Source organism: Notolabrus celidotus, chromosome 4, assembly GCF_009762535.1.
Source record: "Notolabrus celidotus isolate fNotCel1 chromosome 4, fNotCel1.pri, whole genome shotgun sequence".
NCBI lineage: Eukaryota > Metazoa > Chordata > Actinopteri > Labriformes > Labridae > Notolabrus > Notolabrus celidotus.
This window is the reverse complement of record NC_048275.1, coordinates 14,297,430-14,316,850: the sequence shown is the minus strand read 5'-3', so window position 1 is coordinate 14,316,850 and position 19,421 is coordinate 14,297,430. Positions and strand designations below refer to the sequence as shown.

General features: G+C 39.6%; 1 pseudogene; it reads right to left on the bottom strand.

Moving 5' to 3' along the window:
• LOC117812101 overlaps positions 1-19,421 on the bottom strand; it is a 294,303-nt pseudogene that overhangs the window by 47,799 nt on the left and 227,083 nt on the right.

The following is a 19,421-nucleotide window of genomic DNA, read 5'->3' as shown; positions in this document are numbered from 1 at the left end:
TATTTAATCTTAACATTAGCTTTTAAAAATAATTAAGTAATAAAACATTTCTTCAACATCTAAATGAAACTCTTAATCAACACACTTTTATCCAAAGTTATTATTATTATAATTTTGCTTTGATTTTTCTTTTCATTTCTTTGTGTAGTTTTTCCGTTCACTTTAACAACATTAAAGCCTTCAGATACCAGCACTGCACATTATTTCATCCTCCCTCGTAAATGAATAAGTAAAGACTTCCCTCCAAGGGAACACAATGTAGTTTGGGAAAAAGTACAATTCATAAATAAGTAATCCAAAACTGCTTGTACTGATGCCAAAATCTCCCCAAATGTCCAATAATAACTTTGTACAGAGTAGAGCCACAGTGAAAGGCCATCCAGGGGTCAGACACAGCAGCATTAGTAATGCTGGCTTTGTATCTTTGTGTCAGGGAGAGAGCTCGGCTGTAAACAAGTTTTTTGCTCAGTCTATGCTTTAACTCCAAACAATGGTCACAAACTTTGGACACTAGTGGGTAGAATATACAATGTTGGATTACAGCAGCTGATGTCTCTGCTGAGGTTGGCTGGTGTCACATCATGTGATACAAAGAGGGAAACTGTGCTCTATGAAGAACTCTGGAGCCTCCAATGTATTGGGTAACCAGTTCAAGGTGTATTGATTTTTAATGAAGATGCCTCCTGACTATTTTATATATGAAGGCAAAAAGCCTCTTAGTTTCAAAAGTGAAGCCAGCACACGAGTGGATGAAACCTGCATTATCTCCAAAGGCCAGCAGGGGGCGTCTCAGCTAGTAAAAAGTCATATTGGGTTAAAAGATTGTTTGAAACATGGACACAGTCTCAGTGATGTCACCCACTGGTTTCTGAAGAGGAGCCCAACATGGTGATGGCCATTATGGAAATGCTGACTCAACCTAAAATTGCATCTTCCTAGAAACAGACAAAGAGGTGGAGCCAAGGTGGGCCATAAGCCCAACTAAGCCACAAGCCCAACTAAGCCACACCCCTAATTATAAACATGTTTATATTTATTTCCTCATGTGTCATAAAGGAGATTCCTGGGTTCATGGAGCCAGTCTCAAGTGGACATTGAAGGAGATACACTTTAACTCACACTGCATAGGCTTCATTGTTCCACACTCAAAGTTGCCACATGGTTCAAGCAGAAAATGTGATCTGTCAACATCAACAGCAGATTTTTTTTACTTGGATGATTAATTTCCAAGATATGGTCAGAGTTTCTTATTTTTAGGAATCTGTAATACAGCAACTTTATGCAGTAAAACTATGACATCTGCAGTCATATCGAAAACATAACAAGTAATGATGGGTCATGATTTTCGAGTATTTGTACATTTATTGATTTGTACATTTATTGATTTATAAAAACACAATAAGTTAATGCGAATATTAACTCATCAGGACTGACTATGAATTATCGTCAAACAGATGCCTGTGACAATTAAATGGTGTTCTGACTTAAAATGCCCATCCCAAATGGCAAGGTATAATTTTGGGCTATGAGCAACTTGTATTACCCTCTGATCAAAATATGGTTGCATTCGTCAAAAAAATCCCCCGGACAATGACAGCTGCACTGATTGTGTCAAAACAGCAGTCTACAAAGCAAAGGGTATATCATGGCGGCTGCATTGACTTTTTAGAGACAATGTGTTCCCTTACTGCTTTCCTCCAGGGATGGATGAAAAATGTCAAATCAGGAGGAGACAGAGTTAGAACCTTCATATTATGGCAGATCTATATGTTCCATGTTCATAACAGCTCTGCTGTTCCAGTCCACAAAGATAAGCTGCTATAAAAATGCTTTCTTTTTGTATCACTATAAACTTGTTCATTTATTAATCAAACCCTCCAACATGCGTCTCTTACAGAAAGTTTGAACAAATACCATCCCACAAGAAATCTAACTATCAAACAGACTGTTTTATCATCAGATGAATAATTAATATCCATATAGAGGAGTTGATAGTAAATGCAGCACAAATTGTTCGGTGAACACATTTGAGTGTTTTTCCCCTGATAAGATAGACTTTGTAACGGCTAATGACTATGCTTGACTATCAGACACACAAGTGGGTAATCATATCCAGCAGATATGATTGTCACCACTCTCCACAGAAATTATAGCTGCAATAAATAGGAGAGAACCCCGTCTGTGCTGTGTGTCGGTGAGGGCTGATTCAAGCTGATAATGTCATCTCACTGTGACACCCTCTTGGGATACTGTGACTCTGTTGTTACTTATTCTCTGTATGTGTGTGTGTGTGTGTGTGTGTGTGTGTGTGTGTGTGTGTGTGTGTGTGTGTGTGTGTGTGTGTGTGTGTGTGCATCTGTGAGTGTGTGTTTTGGTGTGCATGGTTCAAAGTTTGACTTTGATTCACAGCAGCAGTAAGAAATCTGTGACAATGCCGTGGGAGTAACACTCACACCACAATCAGTCAGATTCTATTATACAGTCAATGTCAGTGTAAAAGGGTATTTTTGGGAGTAGAAGCTATCTTGGCAGCCAGAGCTTTAAACGTGGACTGGAGGCGATTGGACGCCTCCGGTCCTTGTTTATAACACATTTTTCAAGGCTTTCATCTTTCTAGTCTTTGCTGACCCCTCAGCTTCAACACATTTTACTACATGAATAATGAAATTATCCAGAGAACCAAAATGTGGTCAGACCAAGTTTCCCTTCTGGGTTTATTGTTATTTCATAGAGCAACTTCCCCTTATAGGATTACAGCTGTGAGAGGCTCCACAAGGCAGACGGAGCCAATTTCCCAGGGTGAAGATGGAGAGTGGGAAGAACTTATTCCATAGAAACAGAGAGGAGTGTTTGCTGAAGGGATACAGGTGTGGAGACAATAAATGACACTGTCTCCAGGCCCACTGGAGTATAACGACACACTCAGTAACTTTTTAGACAGCTGGCAGGTATAAAAGTCACCATAGAGTATGTGTTCAAAGTTTCACAGGCATAAAAAGGTGCAAACTGTACGATCTTGAAGGACATGGAGTGGAAAAGATCCATCTATCCATCCTGGAGGCTACAGTTACTGTCTCTGGAGACACACAAACCCCAAGGACTTCTCAAGTTTAGCATTATTCTGGAAAATATAACCCATTCACCCTCACAGAGGATGATGTAGCATGCCATCCAGAGAGATTGTGTTGTTGAGTGCGTGCTGTGATGAAATGACTGAACTGCAAAGACCCTGAAGGAAAATAAAGTGCTATTGTTGACACGTGATAAATGTGTTGTTTGGTGAAATCTAAATGACTCCTGTTCAATTTCCCTCTGGGTCCTTTGTTGGACTGTTACTGAATAACTGCTATCACTGAGGCATTCAGGAGCATGAAGCTACACAATCCTCAACAATGATGGGGACTAATTCAGTAATGTGGCCTTCGTGTAAGTACATTACCTGTTTGGCAGCAACAGGAAGCGAGCCCTTGAACATTTCTAGCACAGTTAAGTGCAGAACACCCAACACTGATAAATGTGCCAATAGGAACGAATAGTGCACAAAGGTTTTCATTAGCTTCTCCTTAAAAACACTTTTCATAAATAAATTGTCTGTTTTCAATTTAACAACCAAAGGGTGTAGCTACAATTGGTTAGAAAGAGTTTTCAAAATGCATTTATCTTTGCTGCTTAAAGGCTGTTAAAAAATCCAAATGCAATCACTGTTTATGAAACAGATTGTTGAGTACAGATTACATTAATGGGGTACTCTTGATACCAAACAAATAATATTAAATTAGTCCTCATTGTCGAAAGAAGAAATCATCAACTATATGGAACAAGAAGCTAAAGTAGGAAGGTTAAAGACCCCCCAATCTGAGGGAAAACAGTCCCTTAGTTCTCCTTTTTAACCATTGACACATGAAACAATCATTTTCTAAATTACAACCAAACCAACCAAATTGTACAAACTCCTGAAACATTCGGCAAGAGGCAGTTTATGAGTCCTACTTTTGTATTATTTCGCATAATGTGATAATGCTTCTCTTCCTGTGAAATTAGCTTGAAAGAGCATCCAAAGTGAGATTCATGAAACTCTCTCTGCTCTGCCAACTAAGGTTACTAGCTTTGGACTAGGGATGTAAATTTCAAGTATTTTCCGTGATCGATCTTTGGAAATGTTAATGATTAATTAACGATTAATCATTAAAAAAAACTTAAACGTTTTCCATGTCAAAAACAATGCCAAATGCGTTTTTCCCCCCGAATAAAATGTTCCTTTACGACACAATATATACTGTATAACTGACAGTATTGAACAGCTACGGATCTTATTGAGGTGTTCGAAACGTTAAACAAGCTGAATATCAACGTGTGGAGCAGGCTCGTAATCTCTGTGGACATATAGTCATAAAAGTGAAGGCAACAGGGGAACTGAACAGAAACAGATATTGGACTCAGTTTCCAGTTTTCTGTCCACTCGTTCTTATTGAGAAAAATAAGCATATGAACATGGTCAGGTGAAAGCCGGGAGTGCAACCGGGACATAATCAGTCCAGCGGCGGGGGGGGGGGGGAGCGCTCGTGGAGACCTGTCACTCAGCCGCAGCCCCCACCTGAGCGTCTCCGCCGATTCACATCAAAACATGCTTTAAATTTAAATACCTCCCTGATAGCTGAACAAAGTATGAGACCACATGATGTTTGACCCACTTGATATCAAATCGAAACCAAAAAATGTGTTTGAGTAAGTTCTTAACAATCAATTAATCAATACATGATTAATTGTTGACATCCCTACTTTGGACTGATCAATCTCAATACTTCTTAGCTAGCGTCTTATGACAATACATGCTTCTGGGGATGGCAACTCACTTTTTGGACATTACAATGTAGCCATCAGTTGGCGATAAACAACGTCCAAACCAAGACTTGCTATACTGTGGGCACCATTGTTTGCAGTCCAGTTAGCAACTTGAGAAGTGACCAAAAGTGAAATGAAGTTTGTCCCTCCAGATATACTTGCCAAATGAATGTGTGACATGTGACAGTGCCTCTTCATCAGTTTCTGGTCAGTCTCAGTTTCATTGTAAATAGTAAGTTACAAAGAGTCTTCACTCTGCTCTGCAACAGCAGTGTGAAATGGAAAACAGAAACAGATTTTCTTGGTCTTGCAATTAATGGGTCTTAAGTTTGCTGAAAAGTAAAAGTAATCTTTGTCCAGTCAGTCCTAAAGAAGGGCGGGAGATGTCAAAATACTCGGTGAAGGTTGGATCCATCATTTCTGATGCATTCAAAGAGGTCATGAAATCTAGACACTGATTTGTTCGTAACACAGCCTTGAGCAGATTTGCCGCTCAAGTTGAATTTTTTTATCTTTAATGGATTGTAAGCTGCTCTTGCATACATATGTCTGTATAAGGAGATAAATAAATCGTTGCCCAGATTACCGCATAAGGGAATTGGGATGTCATTATTACAAATGGCGTTTCCACCTGTTTTTGCCATACATACAGACCGTTTCTCCTGAATACACCAAAACCTGCTGATGTGAGTGGTCAATACAACTAACACATCAGTTTCTACAATGTTCTACAGAATCTGTGAATAGAGATTACAGTGTAATGAACACTACGCATTAAAGAGGAGGTGCACATTCTGGAGGTTTGTAATTGGTAAATGCACTTTACTTATATAGTGCTTTTCTTGTCTTTCCAACCACTCAAAGCACTTTACACTACTCGTCGCATTCACCCATTCACACACTGATGGCAGAGGCTGCTATACTAAGGGACCATCAGTATTAGCTAATCTCATTCATACACATTCACACACAGCTGAACAACAGTGGGAGTAATTCAGGGTTCAGTGTCTTGCCAAAGCACACTTCGGCATCTTTCAACATTCCAATTGAACAACAACCGAATCTACCCACTTAGCCACAGCCACAGATAATTGAGCATAATCAATGCCTCTACATTGTTAAATAAGGTTACTTTGCTGTTTTTGTCACATAAATTCACTACTCTCAAAAAGCAATATAAATTCAGTGTGGAATAAAGCAGACTATCTGAATGTGTCGCGTCTGGAATGTCTGTAAATGTAATTCAAACCTAAGAGCAAATTCTCAACACCAGATTGTTGGTAGATGTGGTACATCTCTAAAGTTATTCATGCATGCCCCTTAAGGATAAATCTGTTTGTAGTTCTTACATGCAGCTCAAACGCTTTCTGTGAAGATCCTTGGCATATTCCCAACTATTTCGAAACAGCATTACAGAACATTCCTCAAGTGTTTTGGTGTTTTCAGCTTTGGTAAATCTCTGGTATGAAACAGGGCTGGCTAACCTCAGCTGACCCAAATCATTGGCTTCCCTTTGGTTTTTCTTTGAGTGTGAGCTGTGTATGAAAGTGTGTGTGGAGCTCGCAGTGGGCCCTCATGGTGCTTTTTTTTTTGCCAGGAAGAGGCAGAGCTGACTTGATATAACTCCCCTACAAAGTGGCTGTGCCTGAGAGTTGTAAGCTGCTGAGAAATGCCATATGGGATGTGAAGGTGACTGAAGTGTGCAGATTAGTATAACTGTCCACATGTGGCAGGAAGGATGACAGAAAGGTTACTGATAGGTAGACAGACTGATAAAAGGGCAGACTAGAGGACAAACAGACAGAAACATGTGCTGTAGACACGGAAAATGTCAAAGCGGAATCATGATCTATACAGAAACTTAAGTATGAACAATAATACCCAATGATTAGGATAAAGAGACATGAAGAGACATGAAGAGGACATGGAGGGTATATAACTTTTGTATTTAGAGTCAAGTGGTAGGCGAATTCAAAGAGTCAATTATGCATAATGCAATACCATGTACCACTCAGCACAGCCAAAGCCACTTTTCATTCCTTTCATATTCAGATGAGGAAAAATCTCATCCAGAGAGAGGTAGAGAGAGACAGAGAGATAAAGAGGAAAGGGGAAGATGCTGACATGTCTACAGGCAGCAGCAGAGAGTCCTGGTGTCAACATAAGAGAGGGAGAGCAGAGCGCCACTGAGAAGCGCGGGCGGCACACAGGTGTCAGCGAGCACTCCGCCTCAGGGCCAATGGCGGAGTGATGCATATGAGACAAGGCAGAGGCGTATAAACCCTCGTCGTGTGCCACAGGGGCTGCTGTTACCTCGTAGACTCTTTTTCTAGCTCGCTTTCCCTTTCTATTCATGCATTGCATCACAGAGGGAACAAGAGACAATGGACTCACCTGGAGATACAGGGAGTAACCTCCTTTGGTTTAAGTCCAGGGCTAAAATCTGTGGGCTTCATTCGCCAAAACTTTTCTTCTTAAAGTTGTTTTTAAGGAAATTCCTACAAAAAGTCTGAGGCAGACACATTCACTTGTTTTCAAGTTGCAGAATGTTTCCTACCTGTGTTCTGAAATTCATGAATGCCATGACTGCACGGGTTTGAAGCTGGGATTGTTGTTCCTAATTAGCAGAGAGAATGGCCCTAAGACTGCAGGGCCATGTGCACACCAAGTGGCAGCCTTTGGTGTTAAAAATAAAGCCATTAAAAATAAAACCCAAAAAAATACAGCCAATGTGGAAGTGCAAAAAATCTGCAGTTCTGGGAGGATGGCTCCAAAACAAAGAAAAACCAATTAGGTCCCATGTTAAAATGGTGTTTTCTAAAAATAAACATGTTTTAAAAGAGCAACAAAAACACAATTGTTGTCTCAAAGGCTCACTTTTCTATTTGTAAAAACTGGGGTTGAATGCTTTTACAACTCATCCGTTGATTATATTAAAGCTGATGATCATGCATAGAAGGGGTTGTGGCTTATTTGACTGACAGGTGGGTGTGTTGTAGCTGTTTCCAAGAGCTCCACAGCTCCAGTTCTTTGCCAGTTTAGCTTAAAGTCATTTGGAGTCAGCACTTCCTATATGGCTACCACCATTGTCAGCTTCATGATGCTCCCTCAGAAGAAACTGGGTGATGCCATTGAGACTACATCCATGTCTTATAGAGTGTATGATGCACACACAGGAGTAAGACAGATTTGGAAAGAGACATGGAGAGAAGTCATAAATGTCAAATCTTATGATTGCTCACTTGACTCCACATGTAAGAAATACTTATGCAATTGTGAAGTGGAGGTAGTGCTGCTGGAAGTGAACAACAACTTTGCTTATGTTTAAAAAATGTTTTGCATTTGGTCGCAACAGTAGTGGATTTACAGTATATACTACAAATAGATACAGCAAAAGTAATCACTAGCTTAGGTAAGCTGTCATCAGAAAAAGATGCATTGGGGTGGGTTATACACCAACATTCTAAGCTATGATTGGCTCTTGCCTTGTCAGAGGCAGGACTTATTTAAAACTAACTAATTGAGTTGTGTTGTAAAAGACTGGCAGTATTTTCATTGTGTTAAAATATAGCACATTTCATTGTGTTAGTGCCTTCATTTAACTTTGCCAAAGTGGAAAAACAATCTTATTTATGAGCACCTAAATAGTTGAAGTCAGGAAATTCATGTGTTGCCACTCTGTTCTGTTTCTTTGTTGAGTCAAAAATTATATGCAGGAATACAAAAACTGTGTGATACTTAAATAACAGATGTTAAAGTAGATAGGGAAGACAGAGATGGTAAATGCTCTTAACTTGTGTGTGTGTGTGTGTGTGTGTGTGTGTGTGTGTGTGTGTGTGTGTGTGTGTGTGTGTGTGTGTGTGTGTGGTGTGTGTGTGCGCACAGATACTCCAGCTATATATCAGTGCCTATTTGGCAATTCCATTTTTTTTTTTAAAGTGTTGACATACCCCTGGCCTGCATATGACATAAAGTGATGAAGTTTGATCATTACCATAAATAGAAGACTCGACCAATGGTTATATTAGAATTTACACAACTTGACTGTAGATTTATTCTAAAAGCTGCTGCTGAATGTACAGTATGTGTGTAGAGACTAGTTATTAATGTTGTGAATGAGGGCCCTTTTTTCAACTTTTATTTAGAACTTGTGACCTAAGTGCTCCGTTTGTATTTAAGATATAACATTTTGTGGTAACATTTGATAATTAAAATAAAAGTTGACTACATTTTTATGATGCATTTAAAGCCTCTGTGAAGAGTGAAGAGGTTTTTTTTACTAGTTATGACTGGAATTAATCCAGATGCCTCGATGATTCCTACAAAAGCAAGAGACACCATGAGTAAGAGGGTTGATTATTACTAGCGCCCTCCTGAATGAGCCTTTTTTGACATTTTCCATGGCAAATATTCAAAGTGAGGGGTTGTGACTGCTAACATCAGAATCAGAAATACTTTATTTATCCCGGGGGGATTCAGCCACATTTCTGTGAAGCAAGCCATGCTACATTCCCGAAACTTCTTCTGACTCCTGGCTAGTCCTGTTAGCTCATCCATCTTATAAGCCAGAGATGTCACGTTGCCCATGATGAGAGAGGAGAGACACGGCTTCGGTCTCCTCTCCCTAAACCTCCGTCTCCTTATACCAGCTCTCCTCCCTCGTAGCTTATGCCTCCTCTGCCTCCATGTGTCCCAAATCTCCAGAGCTCTGCAGGAACTTTCAGCGGCCGGAACAGACGAGCCGGACAGCTTCAGCTCAACCAGCTGAGCATGAGTAGTAGTATGAGATTTTCACCCAGGAAACTACTCATGCATGTGCAGGACAAGCTCAGCAGAGGTAAAAGGTACTGCTTTATTCACATGGGGGCCCAAAGTTCTTCACAGGTGCTCTAAATATGTTATTCATGACATGTCAGTACTCAATTGTGCATAAGGCTACTCTTGAGTGTTTGTAGCTTTTGTTCTCACCTTGAAGGAATCCTGAATATGAAAAATAATTGGTGAAAGTCTTCTTAAAAATCATGTACTAGAGTTGGTGAAAGAGGCTCTGTATTCTTCTGGTGGATAGATGTAGCTGCATGATGGTCTGACCGAAAACCAACAGCAGACAAGAGCCGTTTAACTGTATTTCTCTCACCAGCAAACATCATCAGAAACGGTGTGCAAATGCTCATACATATACATGCAAATGTGATGCTGCCTATTTCTGCCTGACTGCCGGTGGTGGTATTGCGCTGCACATTTTCTCCAGCAATCATGAATCAGCCTAATTTGATGACTGTTGAGGTGAATATGCGCTTGAGAGTGTGTTCGTTAGCTGTTATGTCACCCTGGTGTTAGCTTGTTTGTTCCTGCCTGGAAGCAAATTCAGAGAGCGACAAACAGACACCCCTCTGACTCTGACTTAATTACACATAGGGAATGCATTTTAGCTTCCCTTTGAGTGTAAGCTGATAAAAAAAAAGAGAGACACTGCTGTAAATCCGGAGCTTGTGTTCTTTATTAAGACCACAGTTCTAAGTGATAGTGACAGCCAAGGCAAAGTCAGCTCAGTCTCACAGCGTGATTTACACAGGAAATAGCCTTTTAACCTGAATGTCACTAAAGGTTTTCAAAATTCATTAGTGTATTTATCATTCAGGATGACTGCTTTAATATTTTTGCTCTCCGTTTAATCACGACACCTCAGTTCAAATGTCAGGGACTGCATTCTTAGCCTTCAGTATGTGTTTGGCACTTTCAAAATGCTAATCTGCTCTTTGAGAGAATAAGCTATACTTTTTCTACAATGTAACTGAGACCTTCCAAATATCTCTAATGTTTACCTTCTTGAACAGCGAGCAGTCCTTTGAAACCAAAGTTCACGCTGAGACAAACATTGGACCACACCTCATTTAATGTAATATTGTTCGAGCTGTAGTGTGTTATTGACAGAGGGGGTGAACTTTAAAGATTATAGGTTATGTTGGGCAAATCCAAAGAGGGACAGTAAAGCAAACAAGAAACAGAGATTTTAAAAAAGAGCCATTTCCACATCCTGAAACCACTCTGGATATTAAAAAGGCTTTGAGAACAGCGCAGCGTCTGACAGCCAGAAACTGACAAACCTATTCCATTTGGCAAGAGTCAATTCCCAAACAAGAACGAACAATATGTTACGAGCATTGTGGAAAACAAAAACAACCAATAGCTAAGAGCACAGCATCCGCAAAGGCCACAGTGTCACAGCCGCATGGAGGTCTAGTACATTAATGCTGCCTGTCAGAGAGTAGAGATTAATTTGGATTAACACATCATTCAGGGTGCAGGAGCACACCATCTCAATAGGAGCTTTGTACCACACACTAAAATAGAAACCTGACATTTGAACTAAAAAGCTCCATCTATAATATAATCAGTGTGAAGTCACAAGAGGTCTCACTACATCCTGGTGGCTATACGTGGAAACCTCTTTGGGCTTCATATGAGTAACAGAAGTCCACATGTATAAACTATTTCAACGGACAGTGTCAATAAAATCTCTTTCTGTTGAGGTCTGCGATATTAGCTGGAGATGCAGGGACATTATTTCTGGAAAGAGGCTTTTTTTTTTTTTCAAAGACAGTGCAGTGTTGGCAGAAAACTAAAGACAGATATCGGGTGAAAATCAATCATATCAAAAATAAACCTGCATGGTCAAAAGACACCAGGGAGGGGAAAACATGTTTTGTTCACTTCAGATGAACTGGCCATTAAATTCCAAACCTCCAAGAGCAGGAATACAAAGATGAAGAAAGCAATGCATTATATTGTATGCATTTATAAATATATATATATATATATATATATATATATATATATATATATATATATATATATATATATACTAACGAAGAATACCACATGTCACTAGAATTTTGGTGACCCTCTCCAAATTGTGAACTGACTGAGTCATAAAAAGAAGCTTTATGAAGGCAACATAAAGCAATTCTTGGTTGCTGGAAGACATAACATAGACTCCAAGATAAAGTTGGTCCTCCAACTCCTTATGAGCAATCCAGAGTTCTTAGTTGTAACAAATATCCTTGTGTTCTCGTAAGCCTTCTGAAAAGAGCAGGTAATATACATGTAGACTTGCAAAGTTAATAGATGAAAACAGCTATTGCAGTCTAGGTGTTGATTCTCTATGGGATCAACAGCTTTAAAAACTGTTGCGATGCAGAACCTTCAGAGCTATCTCAGACCCTCAGAGATTTTTGAGTCATTTCAATAAAACCAACACTGCATTATTGATTTTCTTTAAATTCTGCCACTGTTTGCTTTAAATGCATGATTTTGACATGATGAGGGTGAATTTTGTTAAAAAGTGGTGATGCCAGGTATCCCATCATGCTTTTGAGCAGGGAAAACAGCGTTGCTATAGCTGGCAGCACCACTTTTATCAATATTTCAAGACTATTAAGTAAATAAACATTGTGGATTGTTTGTTCTGTTGAAGAGATTCCAGGGGGTCTGCACTGTAACAGCACATGTAGTAATTTGATTAATTATCAATATATATATGTATATACTCTATATAAATAACTTGGAAATGAGATATGAAAATATTAATATTTTTTTGATAAATGCAATGCTCCTTTCAAATTTTGAGATGAGCTGATGGGAGGGAAGAGAGTTGAGTTCTTGCCTTTGTTAATTTCCTTGAAATGAGCTGTGATGAATTTCTTGAAACCATTCTTCTCTATGATTGATGACTTGTATATTCTCCTTGAACTGTCTCAAGTTTTCATATTAAGAGAGCCCAACTCCTGTCCCTTGGGGTAAAAGTACTTAAACTGCACATATTTCATAGTCTTCTCTATGAGTTACTGATAGCGCACTAAACTGTGGTATATGAATAACGTCTTAATTGACTTGGTTACTTATTTTCATAGCTTTTCGTGTTTTTCTTTGGCAATGTATTGCAACGTATTTCATAATCTCAGAAACAACACCAAGTTGGATCGTCTAATTAGGCAACAAGGGCAGTTTCTAAACGATTAAGCATCAAATACTCATCGAAAAATGAATTTCACTATCAGAGAGGGTGTTGATTTCACGTTCTAGCTCCCTGGCATTGAACAGCTTATGCTAAATATTAAAGCCCTGAAGCACCAAAACACATCCAGAGATATTTGTTTTGTGATACATTTTATTTACACCGATTTAGAGTTTAGCAAATTCCTAAAATTTATTCACAAATGAACAATTCATCATCTCCTCCAGCAAATGCTCTCTCACTTGTAAACCAAATTCAACACACAGTAGATATCAGCACACACTGTTTATGAGCTGCTGACTCACACTTGCTAAGAGGATTTAGCAGAAAAAAAGCGCTGCTGCTAACAAACACTTCAGAAATCCAACACCTCTGACACAAAGTAAGGCTAAGTAACATGAAACCATGGTGTTCTGTAAAATAAGGAAAAAGATGTTTACAGCCCCCCTCTTCTGATCATGTTCCTCCCTAAGCTATTCCCCTGATCACTTATCTTGCCCCACCAGACCCTGAATGTCTTTTGTGTTCCCAGTGAGCCATTTTTCTAAGTTTCAAGAGAAAGAAAGAAGCTTCAGTCAAACTTGTTCTGGAGGGTAAGATGGAAAACATTAGCCAAGCAGCAGAAACAACATTTACTGTGCAGCCAGACGGTGCCACAACTCTGTGCCAGCTTAGCCATGTCAGCCCACAGGACATCACTTCACATTTCATCCAGCGGGTCATTTAGCACACGAGAGGGGACCTGGCCAGCGAATGTTTGGACGCTGGTGGAGGGTGTGTTGTCAAAACTAGGCCAGCCGTCGAGGCTTGCAATTTGATAACACACATTGCCAGGTAGGCAGTGATGCCATCCTGCATGTTTTACTGTCAAATTACTGCTCCTGCCCCACATTATCTACTCCAGTACAGCAACACCTGGAGGCCTCACCCAGAGAAAGACATTAGCACCTCTCTAACTAGCAGAATGCTGCAGGACAAATCAGTTACAGAAATTTTGTGTTGGAGTGGCAAGCACAAATTACAGAAACCCTTTCTGTTTGTCCTTGAAAGGGTTTAGCAGAGACCAGTCTAGTATCAACAGCATGTGAGTGTTTACATCATCAGTTTGTTTGTGTGGTTACACAGGAAGTAGTGTGAGGATTCAAAATAAAAATAAAACACTATTAGATTTCATTGAATTTTTATCTGTTTTTTGTGACATAATTAATCACATAATTTCCTTAAAGCTCCCTTGATAGGATTTTAGCTGTTTAGGTGAGTTTACTTTACATTATAATGAAAACTAATCTAGGATGCACTCAAGGACTGTTTTCATGTTTCAACAGCCATTGCTCTGAACGATTTCTGATTCTATCAGAATTCTGTACAAACTTTAGTCTGCTGTGGAGTATCGATTCTGACATCCAACCATGCAACAATCAGCTTTCGTTGCCAAAATACGCTTGCATCTTTTCCATGACAAGCTGTTTCGGGGTCTATAATTAAGTTCAATCACACGGAATTCAAACCCAATATAACAAAGTTGATAGAAACAGACTATTGTGGCTTTGAATTGAAACTAGTTTAAATACTAATTACCATTTATTATTATGTAAGATCCTAACACACCATTACGGGTCATGGTTAAAATGCCTGGGTTTTGGTTTCCTGTGGCAAGACAGTTAAAATGCCATGCCACATGAAACTGGTAATCATGATGACTCTGGTGTTAAATGAAAAGCTAGCAAGCACATAGGTTGATAAGTGAATCCTGAAACTACTGAATTTGAATTCTATTTTATTTGCAAATGAGAGTCAACACTAAAAGCTCAGAATCCAAGTCATTACTACATTTGTGCTGTCAAATATATATTGTGTTAAATTAAAGAGAACAGGTAATGAGGTGTGCTAAACTGATTATCAATTGCAATAAATGGTAACATAATCCATTTTCTTAAGTAAAGCTCGTCTCCTTGTCCTCACTATTGTAATCACTGTCTGGACAGACAGGTTTTAATAGTCCCCTTTGACTCTGTGTCAGTCATCTCTGTGTTATTATTCATGCTGTTAGCTCTAAGCCCTCTGTTCATGGGAGGTTAGAAAGAGCTGCATTATGTTGCCCTATTATCTGCTAAATTAACTCACATTCAATATCAGGCAGGATTTTTTATGGAAAATATATGTATGAGTAAATGAAACCCTTAAATTGCACCATTCTCATACGCTTCTTGGGGTTCTTGTTCTGTTAGAATTGAGAAACATAAAAGAAAAACAACTTGGATGTCATGTAAATGAAGAAACAATAGGAGTAGACCATAAAGGATGTAAGAACTACACTTTCTTATGTACCACAGATTACTCACAATGTCATGTAACAATGTCCTGCTATTTCTTCGCTCTCTGGGAGAGATAATGTGACAGACGAGAGTTGTTGTTCATGGGAGTTAAGTATGATCTGGGTTACGACTGAACCAAACATGACTTAACCACACACATACACATACACATACACATACACATACACATACACATAAACATACACATACGCATACACATACACATACACATACTCACACACAGGACAATATCACTTTAATCTGCTACATTCACTTCTATTAATCATTCATTCATCCATCCTACTTCCATCTATTATTTCTCTATTCATCCTTCCCTTCATCCGCCTATCTATCCACCCTTTCTTCCATCCATTAATTTAGCGAACTTTCCATCTATCCATTGGTCCATCCATCCATCCATCCCTTCATCTTTCCATCCATCCATCCATCCATCGGTCCATCCATTCATCAGTCCATCCATCCATCCACCGGTCCATTCATCTATCTATTGGTCCATCCATCCATCTTTTGGTCCATCCATCCATCCATCCATCCATCCATCCATCCATCCATCCATCCATCCATCCATCCATCCATCCATCCATCCATCCATCCATCCATCCATCCATCCATCTACTGGTCCATCCATCCATCCATCCATCAATCCATTCATTGGTCCATCCAATCATCTATCTGTCCATCCATCCATCCATCCATCCATCCATCCATCCATCCATCCATCCATCCATCCATCTATTCTCCAACCATCAATCCATTCATCTGTTCTACTTTCACCAATCATTTCCCTTTTTTCAATTCATCTATCCATCCATCTATTCATATTTTCTCAATCCATTCATTCATCCAACTGTCCACCCAAAAATACATCCACCAATACATCTATTCTTCATCATCAATCCGTCCGTCTATCTATCCATCCATCCATCCATCCATCCATCCATCCATCCATCCATCCATCCATCCATCCATTGTATTCAATATTACCTATCTAAAGAAGAGGTGTTAGAATCTGTGGCTTTTATCTTGATGTATTTGCTCCATTATATACCACATTACTCTCTAAGCTTATTCCTCAATTTATTGCTAAAGAAAGACAAAAGGGAATAGGCAAAACAAAAAAGGCAAAGAAAAAGAAGGACAACACTGATTTAGTTTTCACTTGTATTTCACTTTCATTATTTATCTGACAGCAAAAATGAAAAACAGCTTTGTTCAAAATCTCTGACTGGAAAGCGGATTAGAGTTTTGAGTCTTGACTCCTGTCTGGAAAGAGCTGACCAAGCACTTCAGACACTCAAAACACAAACAACTACGTTCCCCAGCATCGTGCACAGGTTGAGAATTTGGATCCACACAAACTCTTCATTGTTTCTGATAATTATCTGGAGAGTCAGAGTGAGAGCTTAATGATAGGTCATGGGGCTTTTCTTGCCCTGCTTTCAGCATCGACCTTTAGCTGATATTTGAGATGTGTGCAATGAGTGTGACTTTGGCCTCTGTTAAAACTGATGCCTGCCTACTTAGCAAAGACAAGTGAAAGGTCAACACGCTCCTGTGGCTAAGAGGTTCAAGGCTCAGGGCCGCAGATTCAAACCTGTGGATGAAAATCAATCATGCCCTTCAGGAGCATGAAAGCGCTCCGCACCATATAGCTGTGAATCAGAAGGGAAGGAAAGAGGGAAGACAGCAGGATAAAGTGATAGATAGATAAATGGATGGATAGACAAAGAAATAGAGAGGGTTGAGGTTGGTTTTTCAAATGTGGGTCTGCAGTGAAGGAGGTGTGTGGGAGAGCACACTGCAGGGTTTATTGCTAACCCTTTAAATGCCTGGAAAGAACATGGATGAGTGGGCTGTAAGCACCTCGATCACTTGTATACACGTCTGGCAGAACAACAGATAAAAGAGGGCTGCCATTAAAAGAGCCCTATGCTAAGAAAGCATGTCATCTGCTTAAATATGTAGAAATTATAGCCTTGTTTGAACTGGAAATGAAATGTGGATTACTTTTTCTAAATAATAAATGCTATTTTCCTTTCAGATTTCAAGAATAGCTGATGGAGGGAACACAGATTGGCTGCTGCCTTCCTTTATTTCCTTAAAAACGAGCAGTGATGATTTCCTTGAAAGCATTTTCTCCTCTATGACTTGATGAGTTATTTATTGCTTTTTGATTTGTGTTCAGAGGTTGCAGAGTCCAGCGCTGCTAACCACATCTATCTGCCGCTTCAGGTATTGTGTAGCCATTTGTGTGTTTGACCGCTGAGAACATTAAATCAATGGTAACACAGTGGTCAGACATCCGCAGGAAACTTACACGGGCAGCCTCTATAGTCTGTAAAAGTCAGGAAACTGCAGAAAAGAGACGTGCCGTTCCTTTTGTGCTATTACCCCTGACATTCACAGTGATGAACTGGGTAACAAAGCCTAACAGAGATATGGGAAACAGCTATGTCTCAGGGCTGTTGGAGTGTATTCGTATATGTTTTCATGCATGTGGATGTGTGTATTAAGCAGACTCAACATTCTTTTTCACACACTGTCACTAATAGTGTAATTAGAAGCAAGCGGCAAGCCTAAGTAGTGACAGCATGTTGTTGATTGTAGTAATACTCAATGCTGACACTGTTTACTATGCAAACAGTATAACCAAGAGCATGACTCAATAATGTAGTAGGCTGTAGCGCTCCTCTCAGGAATGGCAGACTGCATATTAATGCTCCAGGTATGGCACAACATCTGCCGTCTGCGACTACAGAAAACAGCAGTAAAGGGAATAAATAATGCCGTGACATTTCACTCCCTAATGAGATTCTCTTCAATCAGCTAAAAGAGCAACTTTTGAAATATGTTGCAAAGGTAGCAGAATTGTATTAAAGGCTATTTAATGGAAATATGCAACACAAAAGCACATCTGTGTTGAAAAAGGCCATCAGAGGTGTGTGTTTAGAAGACAATCAGTCCCAATCAGTGGGGTTGAAGGGGTTAATACCCATCTAATGATGGTTTAAATAAAGTGAACATACCAGTGAAGACAGGACTGTCTATGTTGGTAAATACATAAAGAAATCCACCACACAGACAGAGGAATTCCCCCCTCACTGAGCAGAAAATTAGGAGCCATGGACTGTGCAGCTCGAGGAGAGACAAAGGAGGGAAAAGTGAGACAGAATCTGACAGAGTGAAAGATAAGCTGAGAGGAAAAACTCAGGGGATGCAGGGACTTTGGTGGGGGGTGAATGGAAGAGAAGAGCAAAACGACATACTCAGAAGCGGTGAGGCAGAAGTCTCATGTGATTTAGAGTAGATTTAGAAGAGGAAGCCTCTGGGGGAGATAAGCAGCACGAAGGAAAAAAAAAATAGCTCCAACCTCAAGTTTGCAACATCAGGCCAGAGGAGTAGCCACAGCACCTCAGGGGAGGATTCACATGGTGGGACCATGCTAGATATAGCAGCTTACCCTTCTTCGTCTCAAAACACGCAACCAGGGGAAAATAAATATTCATGCCCTCCCCATGCGCCCGGTTTTAAAGACTTCCCAAAGCGTTGTGTCCGTGATGTCCATGTTAAACGGACATTCACAGCGGTTTAATGACACCACTGCAAAATATGTTACTTATCTCCGAAAACCCACACAGATCATAAAATCTTCATTCAAGCACATTGACTTAAATTAATTCACATGCTTTATTCAACTTCACATTAAACAAACATTATAGAAGCTGTATGAGTTAAAGCTACATAAAGTGAACTTTTACTGCTACTTAGGAGGACTGCATGATTAATAATATTAAAACCTCAAATTGCGAGTCATACACCCATGCAGGGAAAGAATACTAGGATATTCAGTTCTGGCAAGGCTAAGAGTACTTTAAGCTGAGTTAAGCTGCTGAAAAATTAGAGTGATTTTTCTTGGGAGTATGAGTTTGATATGAGCCTATACAGTGAGATATATGAATGATTCTCTTTTAAAGTGGCAACAAAGCTGCAGTTTTCAGTTCCTGTGGGAAGGCACAACATTTGTATATTATGCTGAGTCATATGTTTGTGTTTTTATATCAATTACTTAACATACTCTCAGTCTAAATTTAATTTGTTTGTGCGTATTTCTTTCAAAGAAATATGAAATGCAGAGCCAAACATTTGTATTTGCAGAGAACATAAGGTGTTTTTTCTCAAACCCTCTGAAAAGTAAGTGGCAACCTGCTGCTACAGTAACAGCTACG